Consider the following 24,115-nt stretch of genomic DNA (forward strand, 5'->3'; position numbering starts at 1 on the left):
TTAGCCAAAACCTATAGAAAGGGTTCCAAAATACTGAACACTTCTGGCAAAACCTTCCCTCCTCTGCTAATAATTTTGAAACACGGGAAAATGTAATACCCATATTGCTCACCCATGCAAATGGATAAATGACACAAAAACTAATGATAGCAGGATAGTGATGGCTTTGCTTGCTGCTGAGCAGCTCAAGTTATGGAACTATGCAAATACTGTTCCAACAAATGAGTAAAGGGCAGTGGCAGGTAAGTTCACTAACAAGCCTTTCTCTGAGATGCTCTTTCTCATATATTCTCTCTTAAATAGTTCATGGCCTTATGCTCAAAAACAAATACAAGTTAGTAATCTGCTGCACACCAGCAGTATGCACCAGATGTTTGAGAGCCGTGAACACATTTAAAATGCCATTTTACAGTGTCTGATTATTAAACAGGATGAAAATGTTGGGCTCTATGCAGGAAGCTCCAATGACTATCTTATCTGTGAAGGATTCATTTAATTTGTGGCAGAATGGCTGCATTTCCCCACTGCCAGAGAAAGCAGAGGAAATTAGCATGAGCACAGCCTCACTGAAGAGGATAGGAGAAAGCCGTGTTCATGCATTCATAGAGATGTTGGGTTTACATTGGTCCAAACTCACCAGACCTGTAAATTGAGAAAAGGGGATGAATTCTAGTTCATCCTGTGTGGACTTTCCCATGTGGAATGAAACTGGTTTTATTGCATTTGTATTTAATTCACATGTGGGTGTAGCAATCACCCCCTCAGACTCAGCTGAGAGTTTTCACTAGCTGATACCTTTGTTTCCTGTTGTGGATGATCCCATGAAATACAACCACAGTCAAATGGACACAAAAGATCAAAGGTGCCTAAAAAGGGTCTGCTCCTTGACTGAGAGTTGCCACCATGAAGGTGGGAGATGTGGAGTTTATTTTACTTTTCACGTGTCTGAAAAGCCCAGGTTTAGGATTGGTTACATCTCTAGTTCTCTAACCACTGCCTGCCAGCACCTAACACCAGCCAAAGGGTGCATGTCTGAGATCTGCAAAGGTACTTGGGCACTTATATCAGCTTCCCATGGGTATCCCTGGAGGCTGGAGATGGAGACAAACCACTGATTGCTGAGCATCTTTCCTTACATAAGAAAGTAAGGCCACTAACAGAGGTACACGTGTATTAATGAACTCTAAGAAGAGAGGCACAGCTTAATTTGGAAGAGAGAGTGCTTTTTCCCAGGATCCCTGAAATTAATAAAATTATCTATTCTAGCCAGACTCCTCTGGTGGTCCCAGTAGTTCTGCACTGAGGTATAACCCAGGGCAGCTCAGGATGGATCTTCACTAGTGTTTCTATTTGGATCAGGAGTTCTTCAACTGCATGTCCCAGTTTAGCATGCTTTGGGAAGCACTGCTGGAAAACACAAGCTACGTTCTGCTGGGATTAGCCTAAACCAGACACTGCAGATCAGGTCTTCCTGATCTTCCATCCACAAAAGGGATGGTACTACTACAGCTAGTCTGAAGTGAAACCTTCAAAAACTTGTGTATCACAAACATCAGGTCCTCTGCCCAAACTGATTTGCTTTGCAGCTCACTCTTGCTGTGATGCATGGCTGCTGCTGCAGAAATACTCCCTGGCCAAACACCAGTTTAGGGTGTTCATCATGTCTGAATGTCTCTGTGTTTAAAAAAATGACATTTTCTGTCTTCCAGCTGGAGCTGAAAGAGAAGAAAGAGAAGTATGCCCACACTACCAAAAAAAATAAAACACCTCCCCCCCCCCCAACCCCCCCCCAAAACTGAAAAAAAAAAACCAAAACCAATCTATTTGGGAATAAAATGTCCTCTTCAAATAAATCTTGAAATAAGATGAGGGAGATAGAGAGTAGAGATAGAGAAGACAGCAACATAACACCACAAAGCGTTCCTTAGAGAAAAATCTTGAGCCCAGCACATTGAGTGTGTTCTGCAATGGGATTGCTTATTCCTGTCCCAAACCCTCCGTGTTTCTCTCTAAAGGGAATAATTTTCTAATGTGCCTGAGGAGCTGGATAAGCATGTGAAAGCATAACTTCCAAGTCTTTTTCATCAAGAAAATGGAGTTTTACATAGATTTTTTTTTCAGAAGTGGCTGCTTAAAAAAAATGCCAACATTTTTTAGAAGGCTGTAAATTGGATAAAACTCATGAGATTTTCATTTTTCAGAAGTTTCCAGGCTATGAACACTTTAGTGCTTAAAATCAGAGGGAAATTTTAACAAAAAAAAAAAAAAAAACAGCATGATTTTCTTTTTAGCCTCTGCATAAATCTTACTGGGAACAGGATCCATGTTAAAAGAAACCACAGAAGGTCTTTTCTAAAGTGCTACAGTTTACTACAACTGCCACAAAATAAATTTATGGATTTTTTTTTTAAGAGCAAAAGAGGAATGTGTGAATTTAGATCCAGGGGTGAAACATAAATGGAGAAGAATTTTTATTTCACTTGTAAAAAAGGAGTGATTTTTAATGTACCTAGTTTTTAAAAAATATATCTGTTGAAAAACAGAGTAAAGCTATGATGTACTTTGAATGGGATAGAGGTAACTAAAACCCAGATGCATAAATAGAAGTAAAAATATTATAATATTTAGGAAGAACAAACCAGTGGAAACCTATAAAAATATTCACATGACATTTTCATTCAACTACATGTGATTAGTTAATAGATGTGCAATAAAATTCAAGTAAGAAGATGGCACTAAAAATCCAAAGCTATCATTTAGTAACACTGCTCTCTACCTTTTTAGCAGCCAGGATTTTGTGCATGGACTGTTCCCTTGGCAGACAGAGAAATTCTTTCTGTTGTATTTTCTTTCTCGCCTGCTTGCTGCTTCCTGTCTGCATGTGATGATGAGATGTCATTTCAGCACACAGCATGGAGACATCTGACAACAGCCACTGCACCAGCCCAGTCTAAGCTACTCCCACTGCCAGAACCAGGACACCTCAAAGATGAAAACATCCGACCTGCAGTCTAACATGGAAAAATGTTAGCATTGATGCTGCAGGTGTGGGAAAGCACTGCACTCAGGAAAGGAGAGGGTGCCTGGCTGCCAGCTGATGTTGTCCATGGGGCTGTGCCAATGCCATCAGCCACAGAAGTGCTGAGGTCTCCCCAGCTGTAAAGCAGAGTGGAAAATTCAGAGTGAGTTCTGATGCTGCCTCAGAGGGCTGAGATGGTCCATTGCAGAAAGCAACCTTTCTGTCTTTCAGACCACAGATATAATGAATTCCACTAGATTCCTTGTCCAGTGTCTGTGGAAGTCAGTAACAACCAATATGGGAAGCAGAGTGGCTGCATTGAAGGTTTGGAGCTAGGGCAGTGGTCATGCTCCTGCACTTGGGTGTGCGGGCAGTGGGACATGTAGTGCAGAGGTGCTGTGGAAGGAGCAGATTGTCTGTCCACAGGAAAGGAGAAGCTGGGGGGCCTGTAAACATTCTTGCAGCCACCTCCTTGCCCTCCTGCCATGCTCTCTGACTGCCACCAGTACTGCTGCTTGCTGTAGCCATCAATAGTGGCACCTCAGCAAAATTAATTTGATCTCAGGTGATGAAAGTGAGTCATGTCCATTTTGACATCAAGTTGTAGTGGAACCTCAGGAGAGTCTAAGAATAAAGTCTGTCTTCCACTGGGCACCAGTGCTTGGAAAAAAGCTGAAAGGTCATTTATACCATTCTTCTGTGCTAAGGCACGTATAGCTTTCCCTAAACAATTTACCAGTGGAGTTTTTCCAAGGGCATTTTTAGGGATCCCTTGCCTCCTTCAGCAATGTATTCTAATGCTTCAACACTGAGAACAGTTTTCCTATTGCCTAACATAAATCACTTTTGTTTCTATGTAAGCCCTAAACTCTTGCTCTGTCCACCTGGGAGGAGAGGAAGAGTCTGCTCTGTCTTCTTCCCACCTACTTCTCACACATCTGAAGACTGTTATTACATCTCCCTTATGTCTTCCCTTGTTGAGGCATCTATGAAAACAGCAATGTTCTTGAAGGTTTGTCATCAGTAGACACTGAAAGGAAAATCAATCAGATTGACAACTTGAGGGAAGTGAGTTCTTTGGCCTACTTGTAGCAAGGAAATTTCCTGGCTGACCAGAGTATTGCTGTGTGTACAGGGAGGAGGGAATAGCTATGGGCTGAACAAATTGGGAGGGCAAGTGAACACTGGTATGAGCTTATCTTTACCTGTGGGACATCTTTTATGGCACTTTTCTATGGCAACTGAGGAGACAATTTTCAGAAGTACTTATCTAGTAAATGTAAAAAGAAAGACAAAGCCAGCTTCAGTAAGGACTTAAAAGCGCTCCATCATTTTTGAAAGTCTTTCTCTACATGCTTTTATCAGAGACTCTAGAGTGGAGCCATGAGTCCTGCTCATGCAGGATAGTACATGAAGGAAAGATATGGCAATGGACTCTTTCAAAATATCAAATTCCCCTGAATGAAGACATCAAAGCAGACTTAGTGTCACCCAGACTAAGCTTCTGGTGGAGTGGAGATTCCCTGCATTTCATACACCACAGCACAGGCTCTGACACCGTCAACCCATTCGCTAAGAGGCAATTTTTCAATGTGAACAAGGTAAGCAGCACAAAGTAATTATTACATAGTTTTAGTTCACACACTCATCATTTGATGTTTAAAATAAAAGCTTAAGTGGAAGAAGGTCAGAATGCAACAAAATCCAGAATTACAAGTGTTATGAAGGGCTACAGTAGAATTAGTGTTAGGTTGTATTTGATTCAATAGTTTTATTGCAAGATCGTTGTTCAATAAAATGTTCAGACATTTTTGCTGAATTAAAGCTTCAAAGTCTCACTTCAGTATTGGTTTTATTTTTTAAGTCAATAATTTATGAATAAGGCATATGCTGCCATGTTAATCAATTCATTATTTCATGCAAATACCAGCAAATAGATTTAAATATGATTAATTGAATTATGTTAATACTAGCACAGATGCATATGCTTCCATTAACTTGAAGCAAGGTATGAGCTAGTATTTATGAAATAGCCTCTGGGTACTGGGAAATTTTTAAAGAACACAAAGTAAAATTCTGGGAACTGAATGACAACTATACAGTGCACAAGTGCAGCAGATCCAATAACAAAACAACCAGCTTTTCAACTTATTTCTGACTAAAACCAGTATGTTTCTCAACTGTAATGTAAGATAAGAAGATGGTAGTTATTAATTTCAATGACTCATTAAATATTAGAGAACAAGGGAATATAGCTTTAGCTCATCTCATAACCACCATAATCAATGTGCCCACAACTTGAAAGAACACTCTGTTGGCACTAACTGTCAAAATAAGCTACAGCTGAGAACTGGCTAGGTTTCTGATTAAAATAATCTGTCAAACAGAAGCAAATTAACCCTGTAGTAAAACTGATGCCGTCGCTTTGATGGGTAAAATTTATTTACTATATGAAATTCTGTGGTCAGTGCTGTGATAATATTCTGCAGAGCAATGCAAGGAGAGGTGTCACAGTCTGTCACTTTCCTCATGCTTTGAGGAATTGCAGGGGGTGAGATTTTGTTTGCTTTTGCACACATACATACACTTGCACAAATAATCCAAGACATCCTCACTGAATATATTTCAAAGTTGCTTTTTATGGGTGCCATAACATTGTTTTCATTCATTTCATTGAAAAATACAAATATGCCAGAGCACAGCAAATTCTATTTGCAAAGCTTATGGCCTGCTGAAGCAATATGTTAGTATGATTTGTCACAACAATAGCCTAATTTGCCTGTTTTAGGAAGGAAAACATAATCCTCTGGCAACATGCAAAATATTTTATTTTCCCCATGAAAATTAAGGCTGTATATTGAAGAAGAAATGTATCCCTGTTACCAGGGCTCTAAAAACAGACGTGTAAGATTTTTCCTCGGTTTCTCCTTTGACAAATTTTTCCTTAATCTTGCTGTATGTGTAAAATTGTGGTAGTGCTACTTTCTATTACTCTTTGTCTTGTATTTAGACTGTAGCTCTGTGAGACAAGAGCTGTTTCTTTTTATGTGCAGTACTGCCAACTTAAGATGTTTTTCACATGTCTCATGATATTTGATGCTTTCCACAGCTCTTGTCATTATGTTAGAATCTCAGCATTCATTAAAAAAGGAAAGTTCCAGTCCTAATGGCTGTAGATAAAAGCTCAGATACGGGCTGTGCATATACAGTAATCCTCAAAGAGTAGAAAGAAGAAGATAACAAACAGGAGCCCTAATTTTATAGCTCCTGGTAGATCAGTGGTTGCTTGTCATTTTTTAGCTGATTATTTGCAATCCCTCAGTTTGTGGGTTGCTTCCTCAGCACGTACAGCACAGAAAATGAGGCCATTCTCATCTTCTGGGGTTGATGGGACAGCTGGAGAGGTACCCCTGGTGGGGCCTCAGTCCTGCCTATGGGACATGTGAGTGAACCCTGAATTCTGGGGCAAAGGCTGCTGGAGTCAGTTTGGTCCTCGTGTCTCTGTAGCACTTGGGAATAGGTAATGTTTGTCCTGTGTGACCTAGCACACCATTGGTCAAAAACATGTCACTGCTTTGCTGGTACTGGGAAGTCATCCTCTCAACATCACTTCTTTTTCTTTATAGCAACTGTTTTTCTCTCAGTATGTGGATTTTTATAATTTTTTGTTGTTGATTTTTTTTTGATGGTAAGATTTGGCACCATACTCACTGTTTACAAGCACCTGCTTCTGCTGCTGGTCCATTCCTGACAAGTGAGTGAGTGTGTTCAGCTGATAGGAGACCTGTTTGTTCACCATCTGAAGCGAGTTTTGCCAAGACTCCCTCGCAATGTTGTTCTTGCAAGGGCAGCATCTCTTTTCTAGCTGGTGATCTGTCTTTGAGGTGGTGCCATTCCAGATGTACAAAAAATTCCCACTTCTCTTTCTATGCTTAAAGTTTCAAGGGACACTTCTCCAATATTGCTGTGCTTTGAGGAAATATACTCTGAAATGTGGTGGAAATCCAGGCAAAAAGGAACACGAGGCAAGGAAAGTAAACAACATGCTCAGAGACGAGTATCTTTCATTACCTGCAACATCTGTAACAAATGAGAATAAAACAGACCTGTTTTGTTTTCTCTTAGGTTTATTCACAGTATAGCAGCTTCCCCTGTGCCCAAATCATGTATGTGCAGGTACCATTTGGACCCTTGTTCAGCCGTAGTCAGTATTTTTCAGTATGGATTTCTCTTGTGGTGAGTTGCTTTTCCCATTAGCACTTGATGACATTGTTTTTGGTAGGACATGTGGGTTCTTTTTCCTCTGCTACTTTATGGAGACAGGCACTACAAATCCAAGCAGTTGCAATACCTGTGTTACCTGTGTTTTTGGACTTCAGTGTAACAGTTGACTGTGGCCTGCTGAGAGTGTAACTATTTCTGTGATTTCTGCTGCAGGAGAGTAACTTGGTCTTTCCCTGCAAGTTTTATGGTGGATTTGCACTGACACCATCACCCAGGAACATGCCTCTGTGACCCCACTGCAGCACGTCCTCTCCATGCAGTACTCAACCTGACATACTGTGGAATCACATCTTTAACCTCAGTTTCCTTAAATTAAATTACACTTAATATGCTGTTTTTAAAAAGCATAACAGCCTTTGAAAAAATGCACATCTTAAATGCAAAATACTGTTGATCTGGTTTGATTACAAGCTGCATAAACTCCTTTTTGCCTTTCCCATATTGGCTGTTCCTTTTGCCCCAGTGCAAAATTTAAATTACTGTCTTAGTGGGTGGTGGAAAAGTGTGTTTGATACAATGCACTAATAAATTAAGTCATGATATCTGATGACTTGTAGCTCATCAGTCCTTTTGCAGGAGAAGCAGGAACAGTGGAAGGATCTTGCACACATCCCATGGTCATGTTCACCAAGCAGACAGTGCAGATTACCTGTAGAATGGCAATAACTACTTTAGGTTATTGAGCTGCAGGCACCAGGGTGAGCTGATGTATCTCATGTATCTTGATTTCTCCAGCACAGATAAGTTTGTTCCCTCTGGCAACCAGTCTAGGAACCCCTAAGAGTTGACCAGGAAAACCAGGGATTTTTAGGAGTAATTAATCAGAAACATTGTATACATCTGCCTAATATTAAAAAAGCTCATATACCCAAAGTGATTATTTTCTTCCAACAACCAGCTCAGCCATAGGTGTTTTCACTGTAGCTATCTACATCTGATCACATAAAATCCATACCAGAGGACTCATTTCTGATCTGGAAGGTACTCTAGACCTCATCTTTCCATACGGATGGAAAGGCTCCAAGATGGGCCTGTCCATCCATTAGCTCCTTTCAAAATGGCCTTCCCATCAGATTCATTATCATTTACTCATGCTTGGCATTGCTGCAGGTGGAAGGCATTATCATTTCTGTTTTGTCATTACTGTCCATATAGTGGCTGGATAAATAAAAGATATTGTAAAAAACAGCAGCTATTCCTTTGAGATTTGTGCTTTGGGCTGTGGCTCCTTAGGTTGTCATTTACTGAGATTTATGCTAAAGAAACTCAAGCTTATCTTTTTCATCAATGTTTTGCAACCTTCACCATGTGTGCCGTTAACTACAAGTTACTGTTTTGTTTTTGCATGGGTACATCAGCTAGATCTGACTTTCCCTTGACTTACACTACAATTGGAATGGATTCCTGAAGCTTGCTCTAAATAACATTCATTGAAGTGATGCTGGACATTTTCCAAAGTTTAATAACGGTTTCCTCAATTTTTTAAAAACTGAAACCTCCTGTGTCTTAAGAACATGGTAGCAAAACAGCAGGAGCAAGGGAGGATGATAACAGGAAATCTTCTCAAACATATTTGAGCAACCAAGTATCTTGCAGCCCCAGGGGCACTGCCATGGAATTTTAACTGGCACAGCATGCAGGCACTACATGTATGTGGTATTAAACAATGAGAACACTCCCAAAGTAAGTAGGCACTTGGTTGACATCTGTGAACAGGCAGCAGGACCCAGAGATACCCATACAAACAGCATCCTCATTGCTAGTGTCTTACAGTCAAGAACCTCCTCCTATTTCTTAGTCTGAGGGCAGAATTCATCTCCAGAGTCCCCCACAGGCTTCCACAATGGCAGGTTGAGTGTCGGCACTCAAACTTCTAAAACAACCAGCAGACCCTGATAGTACATCCTGTTCAGTTCTTCATGGTCTTGTGCTGAAACCTGTCTAGCTACATGTGGTTTGGTAGAGCATTGTAGCTCTAGCTGACCTCTACAGTTTCCCATAATAGGTATTTTTCAGTCATAAAATCAAACTCCTCTTGGAGTTACATTAGGACCCAAAGCCACAAAAACAGGTGAGGGACAAGACTACTCAAAGCTAGATGGACAGGAGGTTTTCACTGGGGAAGGATGATTGCAAGTGCAGGAGATGGATGTTTTTCTGGTGAACCTACATGTCTAGCAGAGTAGGAGCCAAAATAATCAAGGAACACTTGCAAAGGGGCCCCCCCCAGACACTTGCTGTGCAGTCAAAAAGAAAAGCATCAGGAGACACTACTGCACTGGCTGGAAGATGAACTGGAGTAGCCAGCATAGAAACTTTCTTCTGTTGTGTGATTCCTCCATGTAAAGCTCCAGGAAACACCATATTCCATGGTGAGCTCCTTCTGAGGCTGGGTTCAGCTTTTAAGACTCAGATTACTGGGGGATGATGAGTGTGAAAGGATCTAACTCACTGAGTGCACACTGTGCTTACACCTTGTGTCATTCCTGATTAAATGGCTGGGCGTGGAAAAACAAAACTTTCATGGTAAAGAGACTGAGAAAAAAGATCCTGGGTATTTAGGCAATCACAGGATGAAATCAATCAATCAATCAATCAATGTAATGCAGTCAGGAAAATAAAGACATAATTGTGAGGTACATCAGCTCCGTGTTTCTTGTAGTTGGGAGGTGCGTGCATGCCATTGTAAAGGGACTGTTAGAATCCCGTCTGTACAAATTCAAAAATGTGAATTCCAGGTGGAAGAAGGGCAAAAAAGAGTCATTAAAAAGAAAGGAGAAGTGGAGCTCTCATTTCCCAAGAACAGAAAAAAAGAGCGTGGGTGGTTTAGACTAGAACACAGAGTTACGATCGCTCTGTATATATCTGTTAAATGGCTAATCACCAGGTAGTCATTAAAGAATTAAAAGTTATTTAAGTAAGATGACAACACTGGCACAAGGACAAATGAGAGGAAAGTGACAATGAATAATTTGGAATGGGAATTAAAAGTAAGTTCTCATCCTCCAATGCCCTATCTGATTGGAGTAAGGAAGCAAATTGTCTAAGGATTTTAAAATGAGCTTGTTGTGACTAAATGACAGTAGTCAGCTTCCCAGTGTATCCTGCATTTGCTTTTTAAAATAATATAGGCAAAAAGGAAATTAAACATTTTGTTGACAAAAAGGTCTTTGTCAATGATGGAATAACTAACCCAAAAGAGCAGGCTTGCTTATTTCAACCATCCAGACAGAGACACCTTTCTTAACCTAAACCCCAAATTCTTGAGAGTTTTTGGCTAGAAGACCATTGAAGAAAAACTTGAAGCCAGACAATTCTTTTCTGGTTTCTCATGGCTCATATTTGTCATTTGTAAAGTTTGCAGAAACCAATACGAAGAAACCAGTTGATGGCAAAAACACCCAGGTTACATGAAGGTTTGTGCTGAGTTCAACAATCTTACTCTCTGGATGAAATCTTAGCTTCATGAAGTTAAGGTGAATATCATCCTTGATTTCAAAGGTTTTTTTTCAGTGTTCTGACTTTTATGCATTCATGCTTGTTTGTTAACACATCTCAGAGAAAGAGGCAGAACTTGGAAGGATGGTCAAGGAATATTTATGCTAAAAAAAAAAGTAAAACATTCCAAAGCAAAAATGATGGCATTAGAATGGAGCTCAAGGATTGTATTTTTAGCGTCTAAAAAGAATTCTCCATCTATCTATGACACTGTAAATGTAATTTCCTGTGACAGACTAAAACACTCATTGAGAAATGCTTTTTCTCATAGGTTTTTTACTTTGTAGTTCTTCAATCTTCATTTATGCCACTTCTCCTTCAAATGTTCTGGGTTTTGTTTATGTCTGTTACCTTCCCCTCTCCTCCATTTCTTTCATGCAGCTGGATTGAGATACCCCTGGAAAGATAAAATATAAAAAAATCACCTAGAAATTCAGATGAGTTTGAACAGTTTAATGTCCTTTCTAGTTTTAAATTCTTTAGGGTTGAGCCTCCTTTTTAAAAGACATTTTTGATTCACTTACCTGAGATTATGCAAATCTCTGCTGAACTCAGAGCAGCAAGGGTTATTTCCCTGAATAAAATTAGCAGACTCTTAATAAGACACATCTACATTTGTACGGCACATTTTATCTCACTGGATCCCAAAGCACTGCTAAAATGTAGTAGGATGTTGAAACTGAAAAACATTTTTGAGGTGTTAATTCTCCCTTTCTCACTAATGTATCCCGCTGACAATTGTGCAGTAATTCTTACTTTGTAGCAGTGGAAATCAGAGATGAGCCAATCCATAACTCCTTCCAATCATTTACCAGAATTAATTCATCCTGGACCATTTATTATCTGATCATGAAAGCCTCATGCATGTTTTCTCCAAATGCCTTCTTCAATAGACTCACAAAAATTTAGGATTAAAAAAATATCTGAAACAAGATTTTTTTCAAAGCTACATTCATTTTGCATAGAGCTGGCAGGATGTAACTGCCCACTCTGGACTTCATTTGCCACTGTCCCAAAGTGTGTCCTTCTAAAGTCTTTATTTCCTACCGTCTCTTAAGATTTTGAATGTGTCAGCCTAGTAGTTTTTATCTTTCCTCTTTATCTTTTAACAATAGATGGAAGGAACCCTTATTATCTAGCCAATTGTTTGGTGGCTATGCTTTTAGGGGTCTTCATGTGTTTAAAATTATTAACAAGTACTACTTTTCTGCTTTTTGAGTCCAGCCTCTCTTGGACCGCTCTGTTTGTTCTCCACTTTCATGAGCACAGGCTCATCTGAAACTGCCCTCCTCCTATCCTGATAGTTGATATCCCTGTGGTGTTTTTTCATGCTTCAGAATGAGCTGTAGAGAGACTTATGTCCAACACTCAACACCAAACCCACCCTTACACACACACACCCTCTACATCTGCTGGTTTCATGTTTGATCCCATCTTATGGGTACTTTATGTATATGTGTGCATGATACAGTAAACTTCATAAAGAAAGGCAACAGAAATGTCAGAAGCTGTTGGGCACTTCCCAGTGGAGATAAATACTTCCACAAAACTGAGAAGAAAACACTGCATTCTGAGTAGCTATCACCATTTCTTGTCAAGATCTTGCTTTTGTTTTCTAATGCCTCACTTCAGACCTAGTGACAACACACAAATTGTTTAAGAATTTGTCTTTTCTTATCTGTGACAGCATTAGTCTCTGGCCTGAAAATAAATGATAATTTTGTCATGCTATCTAGAAAATTGGCCAGACTTTAAATCTGTTTTTCAGATATTTCAAAGAAAAGGCTAAAATCTCTTGTGTCAGATATTCAGGTAAAAAGACTGAAGCTGGGTTATGAATGTACCTGTCTGGTTTCACTAGCATGGTTCTCACAGCTGTCCCTGCTTTTGGCTGTATTTGTGCATTAGGCTCAAAAATGCTGGCAGACAACAAAGCCTTCTGATAAAGATGTAGGTCTTGAGCCCCAGCCAAATGTCAGCAGGGGCCTTTTTATGGACGCCAGTAGGAATTGGCTCATGCGTGAACACCTAAAATATATCACACAGTAAACATGGAGCTTGGCTATTAGAAGCCTGACAGAAAAAATACCAAATGGACTTTATTCTGTGAATCAAATAATAGTTCTGGATGTGTGGCCTTTGTTGTTAGTATGTTCACAAGAGACACCTAATTAGATTAGGAGGGCTTTGAATAAGACAGTGGTAACCAGCCGGGAGAGCCCGGTGCAGACCAGTCGGCAGTGAGGAAGGGCAATGTCCCCTGCAGTTACCAAGACTACAAGGAGCTTTAACTGCTGGAACACAAGACATGAAACTGTTCAGTGCAAAGTTTAGCGCTGAGGGGAGTGCCTTGGGCAAAGGAGGCTGTATGCAGGCATTTGGAGATGCTCCCCTTTGGTACACTCAGTGAGGCTGTCCAGTGGCACTGGGGCCACGTGAGCAGGCAGTGGGTGTGGGGCAGAAGAAGCCTGTGTACCTGGTGCCCCTGGATGGAAAATAAGAAGAAAGAAGAGCATGTCAGAAAAGTTTAAAACACTATTCATCATAAACAGCCTTCATGTTCAGTCATGAAATTAGGCAGCAGCTCTGAGATGAGAAACTAAAAATGCTGATGCCATTTATACACCATGAGAAAAATAAATACGCTGCTATTTGACTGAACCTAACATCAGCTCACACACGTCCAATTAATTAACATGGCAGCTAATTAACAGGACAGTTTTGATCTGCCATAGCAAAGCTTTGATATATAGTAGCTTGCTAAGTCATTTATTTCAGTAAAAATTAAAACAAAATACATTATATTGGTCCATTTGCAGATCTCCGTATTACCCTAATGGCATCGGCATGACATCTGAATCTGGACAGAGTTAATCTGAGATGACAAAAGGTAAATAAAGGTTAATGTAACCAAGGACCAAAAAAATGGCCATTAAACACTACCAGGTAATCTGGATCCCTGGTAAAATGCAACTGGTCTCTCACAGACTCTTGTTTGCTGGTTTTGGTTATTTCCCTCTCAGAAATCAGAGCAGGACTGTACAAATTAACAACTAGGCCAAGAAGACATTTGGGGCTGTTCCTCCCTAAGCATATACCTTGGGATCCTGTATTTTGAAGGAAACACTGCTAGTGTAGCCACAACCTTTGCTAGCCCAAGTTCCCACAACCCTGCATGCCAGAGTGGCTAGACAAGTATGGGAAGGACTCCTGCTGATTGCACTCCCAGGACAAGAGTTTACTGCAGCTGTTAAAGTACCCATTCAGCAGTGAAGACCTGGTCTCCTTCTCTGACACCCACTGGCACCTAGAAGAGAGAAGGAAATGTACATCTCCATGGGATCTGTGAGCCATCAGGACTTAGAGATAGTTCCAGAGTAGGGCACAAAAAAAAAAAAAAAAAGGTTTAAGAATACTTTTGCCCTTTCAAGGGTTTCATGTTGCACCCGCCAGAAGCAGAGAACGGAAGCTCACCTTACATTTTAATCAGTCTTTCTCTCACTTAATTTTAATCTGACCCTGAGTAATACCCCCTAAGAAGATTCATTTAGAAGCAGATTACAGCATCTAATTTGCTAATGATGAGACATCATCCTCAGAATCACAATCTTCCGTTGAGACTTAGTAAATGCATCAGGAAATAAGATAAAAATGTCCTGAGCCCTCAGCATTGTCTTACAGCTGGAGTGCTTGTCCTTAATTCTTCCCAGCCCTGGCTCCAGCCCTGCCTCAGAGCTGTACCTAGCTGTGCTGGACTGGACTACAGTAAACAAGCAGAAAAAGCCAGGGTAAGGGTATGTTTGGGTTGGAGACCTGCAGGGAGGAACAAGGCAGCTCCTGCAGCTCCGTGCTCCAAGACCAAGGGGCTCAGGTCTGCAGGCAAGTATGGATTGCAGCTGGTGCCTGCAGCTGGGAAATGTGCTATGGAGAGACATCATACAGATGAGAGATCTCACAGCTTACAGCCAGGGAAAGGACAGCTGGTTGTTTGTCAGGATTTTTGATGGGCAGGATTTTCTGTGAAAAGCAAAGAATCATGGGACACTCTTGAGGAGTGAAACACACAGGAGCCTGGACCACTTGCAATGGAAGAAGGAAGGGAGGAAAGGGACTCTGGAGTACTTTGCTCAGGAAAGGGGCTTATATAATACAGAAATTCTCAGAAAAAAGAAGAAAGTATCTTCTATATTCTCTGGTTATGAAATTGTTTGTTATTACAACCTGATTCTGCTTAAATTCATTGGAAGACTAAAGTTTTTCATTTTCTAAAGGGTGATTTTGTGTCATGAAACAAATTCTAACAGCTGAAGAAATAGAAGGCATGAATGGAAAGAAATGCATTAAAGCCAAAAGTGCCATAATATCTTCAGTTTATATCCCAAGCAAAACCAGAAAATCTGTCAGAAAGGTCTCCAGACTAAGCAAGCTGAGTCAGCATCTCAGAAGTCACATGAAGAGTAGCAGAGAGCTCAGAAATATTGCAAAAGCATTTGATCAGCAAAGAAATCTGTGTTCAATAAAAGGAGTATTGCCAAAAGTCAAGCTGAGTCAGACTTATGAAGGATATTAAAAAACACAGCAAAAGATTTCCCAGATGCATGAAAGAAAGAGGAACATGTATAGAAGAAAACTGTTACAGTAAAAATCAGGGACTAGCTTCCCAAAATTGGCTTGAACACAATCTGTGCTCCTGTCCCACATGTGAAAACAGGAGACCATTGAGAAGTGAGTGGCCTTCTCATCCAATTTTCTTTACATCCATGAATGCTTAAATGGAAAAAGTCAATATCCTTGGCCACTGTAGTCCATAGCTCCTAAGGTCAGGGAGACAATTTTAGAAGGCAACACAGGCTATAAACTGAGAAACAGGGGAAGAGCAGCTCCTCACACCTCCTCTCCAGGCTTTTGCTGGTCTGTCAGCAGGCAGGCAGGAGGTGCTGTCAGCCCTACAGAAACAGGATCCTTTTCTGCCTCAGTTTCCCTAGCCTCTCTCCTCCAGCTTCTTCTCCTCTAAAACACCTCTCACTCCAGCAGTGCTCCCTCCAGGATGGACTTCTAGGTGTCCCTGTGTCATGCCTACTGCAGTGTGGGGGGGAGAAGGGGTGGTAGATGGGCAGAAGAGATTATGCAGCCTGTCCAGAGGGTTGGAAAAGTTTCTGCAGCCTGCTCTTCTTCATAGAGGACAGACAGACAAACTCAGCAGTCCTGCCCCTGTATGATGCCTTGCCAGCAGCCAGCCCCAGTGTGTCTCTAGGTGGTCAAGGACAGAGTTTTCTGTAGGATTAGTGGGAAAACATATTTTTTTGCCAAGACTGGGGGGAAAGTCCAGCTGTGAAAAGGAAAACTCTCTAGGATGTGGTATATTCTTTCTGTACCAAGATGACAAAACTGTCTCTTCTGCTTGGCAGGGAACTCAGGGTGGGATGTGGAAGGAATGGTTGTTCAGGACTGTCCAAGGAAGGAAGGAAGGAAAGGGGAGATATGAGGCTACATAGGGAGGATGGAGAGATGCCTCCTTGGCAACACTGGTCCTTTTCTTTAGCACTTATGAAGAAGTCAAGAATCTCCTGTTGCTTCTCATGCTGCAGTGCAGTGGATGGAGTCTCTGAGCACAGCAGGGACACCCCACTGTATCTGCTGTGCATCTCACCCTGCTGTGCTGCTGGCCTGGGGGCTGGGAATGGTGACAGAATCTCACCATATGCAACAGCCTGCTCTGTTACTGGACAGCCAACTGGAAGTTGTTGATTTAAACTCTGCCTACATGCCATTGTACCCCACACAGCAATCTGGCATGGTGCAGAACAGGTGTTCTCTTAGGTGCTCTGTTTGTTTGCAGTGTGACAGAGAGAGCCCAATTACAGTAAAGAGCTGATGTCTGGCAGTCAGCAGCATGGAAACTGCCTGTGGCTCTTGGTCCTTGTGGTGTCAGCTTGCAGAATGCAAAGGCTTGCCTCCTAGAGGATGCCATGGTGCTGTATGTTCATATTTGCACCTTGGACCAACCATGCATAAGTGTTACAATACATTTGTAACAGAGTTTGTCCTTTAAGTTCCTTCTCATGTATCACTTCCTCCTCATGCTTTTGGTTCCTTTGAGGAACCAAAGCGACACAAAATAAATGGGAACAATCAGAGTATTCACGCTGAATTTTACTAGGCAAACACGGCCAGTGGAGATGCTAAAAGAGGTAAGAAAAGCTGATCATTGGCAGAGACAGGTTCTCCAGCAGCCTCTACCGGCAACTGAGTTGATGTGAAAGAGGAAAAGGGTTTTAGGATGGAACTTTGTACATTTCTGAATGCCATTTCATGATTGCAAGAAAACTGATCAAATGGTTTAGACATTTCTTTCTACTGTGTATCCTGCATTGGGGTGTGCACCAACACCAAACAGAACCAGTATGATCAGCTGATTGTGCTAGTATTGCCTGCTGGGAATTTGCACTTTCTTTGATAAGCCATGATGGCCACTTATTAGCCAGGGGTCAGTGGATATTTTCTATTTCCTAAACTGTGCTTTATCATGAGCTACAATTTGTTTTTTTACTATTTGGTTCAAATAAACAGCAGTCCTACAAAAAAAAAAAGATGTTGCCTAGATCTCTATGGAAATTATCATGTGGCCTGGAACTGTACTGGATGTAGATAAGAAAACCTGGCTGACTGAAAATAAGTAGGACAGTTTCTAATGTGAGAGAAGGTGTGGTCTGTGGAATTTAACACATTAACAGGTATGGTGCAGCTGTTCATTAGTGTCATGTAAAATGTCACACAAAATTATGGGATTTTGCTTTAATTTTATAGATGGAACTACAAATATTATAGAGTACAATTTTGCTAAGTAACAAAGACCTTGCATGTGCAGTAACCCATTACTTGAACTGAAGGAGAAAGGGAAAGAGAAAATAAAAATTTATCTGTTCAGTTGCAATTAAAAATGACATTTCATATAATAAACTTCAGGACTACATTACTGGAAAAAAAAAAAGAGGTATCTAAATATATCACACTTATATTTCACCAAAATAATAAATGTGGGTTGATATGGTATCTTTCATACTCAGGAAATTCCTCATGGGTTCACATGATGACACATGGATGTCTGATCAGTTGATCTATAGCAAATTTAGCTATTACACAATCATCTTTGCTCACAGAGATATTTCAGTTTTGCAATCTAAGGAAGAATTACAAAGTTGGGGAACATATCAGATTTAGAAATCCGTCTGCTCATTTTTTACCTAAAGCTATGATCTCTCCAGTATTAGTTTTTGTGACTTCCTTTTAGAGGAAGAAATTCTTGTCTATTGTCATTAATTGAGATGGACTTTGACTATCAAGAACTGAGTGGAATTTACATGTAATAGGTGGGAGCTGATAGCCTTTTGCCTTAAGGGAAGGACATTCAAAAGGAAGTGCTAAAGAATTTCCAGGAAAATACAAGCACAATTTGCATGCTTATATTCAAATCACTCTCTGAGTTCACATAGTAACATTTAAGGTGCAAAGAACAGCTAGTCTGTAACCCAGCAGAGATATTAAAGTATGCAATGTGCATTTCTGAAACAATCATAGGGTAAAAAGGATCAGTTCTAATCACCTGAGTTGGTGTCTTGTGGAACTTACCACAGCAAACTACCAGATGTTTTCAAGTAATTTTTAGTTTGAACTAGGGAATCCCTTTCAGAAAACAGGTAGTCCTGACTAAAAATGAAATTAAAAATCTTATGCATGGTTTCACCAATCCTCTGACAAGGTTTTCTAGGGATTAGTCACGTACACCTTTAAAAATCACCACATTTCAAGATCTGAAACTTGTATATAAACATATACAAGTTTATATATCAAAAGCCACATTCAGCTTTTGCCAGTGCCAGTTTTCTCAGTGGTCATGTATAAATTGCCAGAAGTTGCCTATAACCCTAGTTCACAGGAAATGCCCAAGAAGAGTTTCTACAGAGCCTCTCCTACCTTGTCTTTTAGATTTCATTGATCCATAACTGACAGCAAGGAATGGAATTTTATTTGCACCCCTGGGGCAGTGAATCTCTATCTTCAAACCCCCACCCTGTTTTGGGTGGGAAATGTAGACCCACCTCTCCACACTAACCATGAGCAGAGGGTGACTGGAGCAGGCTTTGCTCAGCCTCCCCCACCAGAAGGGCTGTAATGTGATCCAGAGGGATGTGCAGCCCCATGGTGAGGCTGCAGCCTCTGGTGAGGAAGCTGGCTCAGGTCCTAGCATCAAGGGTTCCCACAACTGCTCAGGGATGTGTGTGCCAAGCCTTGCAGCTGCAGCTATCATTTCATATATATTGTGATGCTGAGGCAAGCACTGGGAGGTGGTTTAGCTCCTAGGTCCTCTTGGCAGTAGCTCTGGAGGTCCTCAGCAATCACTGAAGCACATGGCCAAGTGAAAAATTGCTAAGGCAGGTATCAAACACTGTGCACAGTAGCTTTAAAGAACTCGTTTGCTCTTTAAGCTTGTGAAGAGGAGTCTGATAAAAGCCATCAGGAAATACATCTCCAGCACTGTTCTTTTTTAAAAGCAGGAAGCAGCATGAACATTTCCAGGACCAATCTGTGATGTCTCTCTCTGTCTGCACAGTTACAGGTGGTGTAAATGGCCCTGGCACCTTGCAAAGCCTCCAGCCCTCCTGCCTCTGAGGTGTGTAGATGGCAGACAAAACACTTCACCTTAATGTAAAAACAGAAGAGGACTTGCTATGGACCTAAAAAGGTGCCAACCACACTGGTAAGAGTAAAGCCTGAGTCACATAATGGATTTTTTTTTTTCTGTGGTTTGGATTTGGTTTTGAGTGACAGTAGGAGATAGATTTATTTTTTTTCAAGTACTACATTAGGAAAAAAAGTGAAGAAATTAAGAAATGAGAAAATTAAGACTTCCTGTGCAGCCTTCATTTGACTTCCTTTACACACATACTTTATTGCTTGGTCTCTTCAACACTTTCTTTTAATCCCTTGGGGCCCATTTCATTCTCTAAAGATACCGTAAAGACATATAATGAAGGAGACAGTGATTTACAGGCAAATAGGACAGGCTTATATTGAATGTGGCCCCAGAGGACTGGGACTGAGTCTACAAAGGATTTAAGACTTGTGTCTACTAAGCTTGTCTGCCATCCTTGGACCCTTTTTTTGGGGCATCTTGGGGTTCACTCAGGGCCTTGCAGAACATCTCCAGGCCTCATGCTGGTGGCAGCAAGGACAACACAGGAACATCCATCCTAGGCAGGATTTCCTGTTTTGCCAGGAGTGGGCACTTCACGTTCCCTCTCTGCTGATTTGCTGCTGCTGCTGCTGCTGCTGTGAGATTGCACCTCAACATCTCCAGTTTCCCTTGAGGCTCCTCCTGCCTATTATATGACACATTTTGGACCTAAGGCTAGGCTTTTAGGAGTAATCATTTTAATATTGGAAACAGAGATTCTAATCTGAGGTTAAACAGAGCACTGTTCTACACTTCAGAACGTTCTCTCTGTACCATTTCAGTGTGTGTCACCACAAAGTCCTCCAGTGTGTCCAGGCTATGGAGATGGGTAGTAAGCATTCCCACAGCAATTCATCCACTGTCCTCCCCTTTCTTTACCTACCTCCTCTCATCTGAATCACTTATCCCCCTCCTTACTCTTATATCACACTATTTTTTCTTGTCACTCCTAATTTGCTCACACTGCAAGTGTAAATGTAATGACTTGAACTTTATCATTCCCTTTCACCATACCCCTCTCTAGGATAAGATGACATAAAACACATTTTGAAACCACCATTAAGTTGTAATAGCATGTGGCATATAACTGTGAATCATATTAACTGGACAGCCTTATGTTAATCTATGAACCCCAGGGTATTCTGAGAGAGAGCCGTGTGGACACAACCCAGGTGGAGCATGAAGATGTTTTGCCACACTGCCTGTCCACCCTTTCTCACTTTAAGATTTTGACATCATATCTACCACAGTAAACTGGGAATTGAGGTATTTTTTTCTTCAGGGAAAGGCACTGTAAAGTTGCATTCATTAGTATTCATTATTAGTTTGCCATGAGGAAATTAATAATTTCATATTCACTTCAGAGTCTGAAAGGTACACAGTAATTAAAAGGTGGAAAGTTTTGCATAAGTATCGACCTTCCAAAAACTGAATGCATTGTGGGTTTTACAGAAAAAATTATCCAATATCCTACAGACTGTGTCAAGATGTGTACTTGCAAGAAGACATGTTGAGACTGCCTGAGGCCCCTTCTTTCAGTAATTTTCTGTTCTGTATTTGATTACACAACTGTACCATTCCTGTAATTTAGAGGTAGCATTGAATGGATGCTAAAACACTTACTTCCAAGAAAGGAACATTTAAAGAGATTCAGGTGCCTAAATATAAGAAGAGCTGTCTAATGTCATTTTAGATGCTCCAAGAAGCCCGTCTGGCTTGCAGCTGCTGCTCCAGCAGGGCACAAATCCTGCCATAAATCCTGTGTCAAAGCTGCCAACACATTAGATGACTCCAGCAACTGCCACCATCTCCAAAAGCATTATGTTTAGCTACCTGCATTTCCCCATTTAAATTACATTTGAACACTGAAAACAGAGAGTCATCAGATAAACTCAGATCTAACTTCAGCCAGGATTTCCTAGCCACTGTGCGTGATTGCTCTCATTTCTCTGCTTCAGTCCTTCCTGCTTAGTTTGGAGTTTATTGTCTCTCGAGGTGTGCAGGCAGTTTTGGTGACATGGCTGACAAAGCAGATGTGGCTGCAGGAGCCATTCTGGGGAAATGCTTGTCTGCATTCAGAAATCAGCAGACGTGGCATTTCCACTCAGCCCACTGATCCTCACCTAGCTGGACTTAGAGTTGCAAGCCTACTAGCACTGCCTCTTCTTACCCTGTTTGCTGGTTATGCTGGTTTGGGGGTGGGGTTTTTGCCTGAAATTCATGCCTGAAGGAAGCATGACCTGCAGTTACAGAGAAAGGTTCTGCAGTCTTAGGGCAGGAACAGGCAGGGGAAACAGCAGGACTGTGGTAAGGTTACACAGATACCCACAATATTATTCCCATCAGGCAGATGCAGTTTGTGATGCTTTAATAGGGTGCAAAGAAACATACATGGATCCTGCAAGGATATTGCAATTTCAAAAAATAGATGTTGTTAGAAGATTTAAGGTCTCCTAATGAATGTCCTTAAACTTCTGTGTGTGCTGCAATCTTTATTTTAACAGTATTTTCTGGTTGGAGAAATAACCTTTGGCATGCCTTCTTTGGCTTCTTTGCAGATAGAAACTTGGCTAAACAATTCTTCCACCTAATTTCAGTGGAGTTGAATACCTGGACATCTTTATGCATTTGACCTCCAAACTCTGTTTATGTTAGAAAATGTTTAATTTTGTTTTATAAGAGCAGTACATCTTCCTTGTTGTGAGTCAGCTTATGTTCAAACAAAAGTCTTTCTATCAGTCCAGGTCATACCATTTTGCCAATTAAAATAAGCTGCACTAGCAAAAGAACTGTTTTAATGTGGATTTATAGGTACTGTAGAGTTTTCAGCAGCATGCCTAAGTTAGGATATGATTGTTTTTCACATTACTGACAGCAGCTTGCAAGTGCAGTTTAGACCAAACAAGCTGAACTTTGCCCAGCCCAGTAAAATATTAGTACTGTAAGTACTACTGTAAGACATGGGAGAAATGCATTCAGAGCTGGTAGACATCAAAACACTGGTGGGACAAGCTGAGCTATTTTGGATTCTCACCTGGAGATTTATTTAAGCTACTCTGAGCATTGCTACCTTGTGAAAACCAGTTTTATCTAATGTGTCACTCTATTGATACTCCACAGGATCAACAGAGAACCACGTTGCAAAATATGGGTCAAATACATCTTAGAACAAGAAAATGTTCTGCCATTTCACTGATTTAAAAATGTATTCTTCAGAAATTGCTTTCTTCCTCCCAAGTCCACTTGTCCTGGGAATTTAAACCACAGGATTCTCAGATAGGGTTGATGTCTTAGGTTAGAATTTTTTCTGTTGTATTTCCTTTTTTTTTTTTGTGCAGAGTGACCTTTAAGTTTAACTGTTGCTATTGCACCCTAGTGTAAAGCAAACTGCAGACAAGAATATCAGTGTAAACATGACAGAGAATCCTACCATACAGGAATTGTGATCTCCTCTTCCCTGTCTCAAAAGCTCAATGCATACCCCAGCACACGTAGGTACTAAAGCTCAAAAAGAAAATGGTGCTCAGTTCCAGATTACATGCATCAAAAACTTTTATTTGTGGTCACAGTAGTAATTATACACTTAACAGGGTAAGTTATAGTCTGGAAAGTTATGCTGGGAATGAAAAAAGCATCGGCCCAAGGTCACAGAATATAGTGTTCAAAGAGACAGGTGTGAAGCTTTAATTTCTTTTTATTCCTTTGCTCTGTGATATGTTTTTTCACTGGCTGTAAAAGCTCTCTGTTAAGACTATCAAACCATATTATGGCCCTTTCCTTTGCCTCTCATTGTACTGTTGCTGCTGGAGCTGAGAAATTAGGAGAAGGACTTGGGAGCTCAAACATCCTCTTTCCTACTCTGATGGCAGGAAGACAAGAGGAGAAGTAGCTCTGCTCCTCTGGCTGCCTTCAAAGCACCTCCTGGGACCTCTAAGAAACGTCACTCTGCTGTATGAAGCTTAGGTTATTCTGAGAAATGATAAAAAAGATAATTTTTTTTATGTCTGTGCATCAGATAGTGTTATTTGTATATCCCTTATCTGGTGTGGGTCTTTCACAGAACAGAAAAAGCAGCTGAAAAGAGACTTTAAAGAATGGAAAATACAGAGCCTCACAACATAACAGAGGGGTTCAAAAGGAGATGAGAACCTAACAAGCTTAAAATCTGTTTGTTTTAATCTGCCTACTGCTTTCATGACACAGATCTTTAAATAACAGTAGAATTGAGAGCATTTTTTTCCAAGATAAGAGCCACGATTTGGTGACTTGCTGTAAACAGGGCAGAAACCATTACATCAAGTTCTGGTGGAATCATCTTTCTTCTTGTGTGATCTTGAACCTTATGTGTCCTAATCCAAACATTTACAGTATTTCACCAGAATTTCCTTATTGCACACGTATCTCCTTTCTTTCAGGTCCTAAATTTCAAAGATCAGAGTTGGGTTTCATAAGAAAAGCTTTAAACTTGAAGCCTCCAGAACATACCCAACAACATGACAAAGTAGAGCCCTGTAAACATTGAGTGACCTCTCTTCTGAAAAAAGAAACAGCAAAAAAGGGACAGATGTATTTTAGGGGCC

This window comes from Agelaius phoeniceus, chromosome 4 (assembly GCF_051311805.1).
Source record: "Agelaius phoeniceus isolate bAgePho1 chromosome 4, bAgePho1.hap1, whole genome shotgun sequence".
Lineage (NCBI taxonomy): Eukaryota > Metazoa > Chordata > Aves > Passeriformes > Icteridae > Agelaius > Agelaius phoeniceus.